This window comes from Eutrema salsugineum, unplaced genomic scaffold (assembly GCF_000478725.1).
Source record: "Eutrema salsugineum unplaced genomic scaffold, Eutsalg1_0 scaffold_3, whole genome shotgun sequence".
NCBI classification, from domain to species: domain Eukaryota; kingdom Viridiplantae; phylum Streptophyta; class Magnoliopsida; order Brassicales; family Brassicaceae; genus Eutrema; species Eutrema salsugineum.
In genome coordinates, this window is record NW_006256756.1 from 8,266,442 (window position 1) to 8,270,245 (window position 3,804).

General features: G+C 40.9%; 1 non-coding gene across 1 annotated transcript; it reads left to right on the forward strand.

Moving 5' to 3' along the window:
• Nucleotides 1-108, forward strand: LOC112085801. Its single transcript, XR_002899095.1, has one exon. It is a non-coding gene; the product is annotated as a small nucleolar RNA R71 (small nucleolar RNA).
• The last annotated feature ends 3,696 nt before the right edge of the window (nucleotides 109-3,804 follow it).

Here is a 3,804-nt window from a genome sequence, read left to right on the forward strand (position 1 = left end):
AATCTATGGTGTGGGCAATCACGTTCATACTCCTTAAAACGTTCCCAGGCTTCATAGAAAGGTTCAGTCCGTCCTTGCTGAAAGCTTGAGATCTTTGTTCTCAAAAATTTCGACATTGACTTAGTATAGAAGTGATTCAGGAAAGCAGTTTTACATTCTTCCCAACGGTGAGCTTTGCCTGCTAATGAAAAAGGGAACAACTTAAACTTTAAATAGTCTGCTGGAACTTGGTTTGTTCTGATCATGCTGCAGATTTCTTCAAAGAGCTCGATATGATCCATTGGATGTTCAGAAGGAACTCCATGGAATTGGTTTTGTTTCACCAATGAGATGATTTGAGGCTTGACTTCAAACTCATTCCGGTTCGGAAATGGTACTTGAATTGTGGATCGGTTCTGAAAATTCTGAGTAGGTGCATCGAAATCAGCTATGTGATGGTGCCTGGCTTGTCTTCGGTGTTGATTTTCTGGCTGAACAGGGCGGTTAACGCGTCCATTCGGCTGCATCCTGATGTGGTCTGCGATGAGGGTGTCAAGTTTTACCCTAAATGAAATCAATAGCCGCAAGTGTACAGCTGATCGATTGTAGTACTTAGGGATCGAATCCACAGGGAAGGAGGATCTTTCCTGCAAAAGCCTTCGAAAGAAATATAAAGTAAGGAAGTCTAGAACCAGGAGAGTTTTGTGAGGGTTTTGGTGGTGTGTTTAAAGCGTAAAAACGAATCTTAAAGAGAAAATACGGGAATTAAAATGACCTAATAACTAAACTTAATGAAAACGAGTAAAAACGAGAAAAACGGCTAAACCTAATTGCTAAGTGAAAATCGATTGACAAAGTAAAGATACTAGACTAAAGCTTGAATGAAAATCGGTGTAAATCTATAAGAAAGAAAGCGCTGGGGTTCAGGGAAGTTTTCTCAGGGGTATGAACGATTCAAAACATTGCTAGAGAGTAAATTTGATAAGATCTTAGCTTAAACTTTTCGAACTCGAGTCACAGACGTATGAATACGCCACTGTCGTGATCATAGACAACTATCTCTCTTAACCCTGACCAGTAGGTTTCCACTCTGGCCCGGAAAAGAAGAGGTGCATTATGTTTAAGACTCGTCAGCATTCACAAATCGCCCATAGGTAGGTTTCCACTCCTATGTTTGTTTTGCTCTCCCAAACTAGATCTGACACCGGATGAACACTTTCGTGTCACCAAGCATCTGGATCAGATTGTAGTTCATGACGTTACTCTCATGCAGTAAAAACGAATTCAGAAGAAAAAGTTCTAAGATTCGGCTCAAAAGCTCATGGAATCCTCATCGAACACATATATCCCCATCGAAAATCCCTTAGACCCAACAATAAAACTACTCAGACATGATAAACGAAATCAAAAACATAGTATTGAAAAGTTGTACAGAAATCGAAATTGAAAAAGAAAGAACAAGGGTTCAAGAGATAGATCTCTCTCTCCCTAAAACCTAAAACTTGAAAAGTATTCTAAAACAATAAGAGCATATGAGGTGATACGAATTAGGGTTCCTAAAACATGTATTTACAGTGCTCAAGACATCTCTAGGCGTCACTTAGGGTTTCTCCAAATGAGGGAATCATTTTGGGCTTCAGAAATGGGCCTTCGTGTTCGGAGTTAGCTGGCCGCGGTCGGGGTGTGCGTGACCGCGGGGAATGGATGGTTGGCCGCGGTCGGGATGGTTGTGACCGCGGGAAATGGCCTGTTGGCCGCGGGTGAAAACGCTTGCCCGCTGGTTTACGGGACATCTTGCTCTTCGCGTATCTTTTGATTGAACCGTTGGATTGCCAAGCTGTAAAGTGTACTGGAAATCTGATACTTCCATCTTTAAGATCTCCAAATTTTGCTGGATCAGACGGTGAAAAGGCCTTCAATCGGGGGTGAACTTCTGACGGTTTGACTCTGAGCTAAAATCTGGTCTTCTATCCATTTTGTTAAGCTTTTCCCTAAGTTACCTGAAAAGAGTCTTGGAACTAAAAATACTAGAAAAACGTGATAAAAGTGCTTAAAAACAATTAAAAACATAGAAAAAGTATTTCAAAACGATCCATAAAAGTGGTCAAAATACGGTATTATCACATCCCCTGGTGGTCACCATCGGCTGCATTGATAGGTGCATCAAGGTTTTCACGTTCTTCTCTCTCGCGGTTTTTGATGGTTTCTTGGAGGAACTTCATCCTCTTCTCCATCTTTTCGAGCATGATCACCTTCTCTGTGATTGTTCTCTTCATTTTCTCCATGTTCGGACCCGTCTTGGTCCATGTTTAAAGCTCGGTTAACAGGATCTCCAAGCTGGTCGTCGTTGGCCATTCCTTGCGTTCGTCTAATTCTTCGAAGTTCTCATTCGTGTCTGTCTATCTCGTCTAGAATTGGAATGTTTTCTACAGGTCTGCGCCTGGTATTCATGCAATTCAGAGAAAAACAAAAGAAAGGAAAGATAATTCAGCAAAACTTTAAGAAAGAACTAGAGATCAGGTGTCTAGAACAGAAATTAGAACAAGAAAAATACCAAAAGGAAGCGAAACAAATCCCCGGAAACGGCGCCAAAAACTTGATGCGTGTCAACTGCGTGAGGGAACAAGTTTTACCCTTAACAAAAACAAATGAAAGCCGCAACATAGCTAATAGTTGTAGTATGTAGGGATCGAATCCACAGAGATTTGTGTGCCTGGTATTCTTCTACGATTTCTAACTTTATGTCTAGACTAGATTGGTTTTAGAGGTTGGTTGTTTGTCAAGGATTAGATTAAAACTAAAGAAAGCAATTAAATTTATCCTAAAAAGCAAGTAGAAAAATCAAATGAGAAGCAAATAAAGAAAGCAAAATATCGAACTAAAGTAAATAAAATGCAGATCTAAATAAACAAGTAAAAATCGGTTGGATTGTAAACTATGGCTAAAAACGCTGAGCTTTTGGGAACTCTACAGGGATCATAATCGGTTTTAACACTAGGGATCATAGATTGGGATTGACGGATATCGAAATATAAGGTTCTAGAGCTAGAGTACGGCGGTATGACTATGTCACTGTCGTGATCATAACCAACTGTTTCTCGCAACCCTGACCAGTAGGTTTCCACTCTGGCCCTGGAAGGGAGCAACGCAAGAGCTGCACAAGACTCGTCAATACTCACGATCTCGCCGCAGGTAGGTTTCCACTCCTACGGAAAAATTGCCTGTTTCATTCTAGGTCTGTTACCTAATGAAAACTTTTGCAACACTAACTATCTAGATCAGATACTAGGTGATCAATCAAGCATACATGCAATAAGAACGAGAATAAACAGAGAACAGAGTTAAAATCCCAGATCTATAAACCTAGATGTCTTAATCGATTATGAGAGCCCCTTTCGGGAACCCTAAGCCCAACTCGGGATCTACTCAGACATGGCCTAGGTCGACATCATCATTGGTTTTAATAAAAGTAATCAAAAACAGTAAAGAAAAGAGATGAAAGAAAGCTTCTCTATTGAAGAACTCAAACTTGAACAATCTTCTATAAAAATCGCATAAAACGGCTAAAGGAAAAGGGTTTCTGTAAAAGTATGAAGGTTTTCTCTAAAAACGACCTAAATGACAAGTATTTATAATCTTCAATACTCCATGGTCTCTAGGGTTCCGGAATTGAGGCTGAGAATGACTTTGAGCTTTTAATCGGAGTTGGCCGGCCGCGGTCGGAAGTAACGTGACTGCGGGAAATAGGTGGTTAGCCGTGGTCGGGAAGCTTGTGACCGCTGGAAATAGGCTTGTGGCCTCGGTTGCGTGACTTGCCGGCCATCT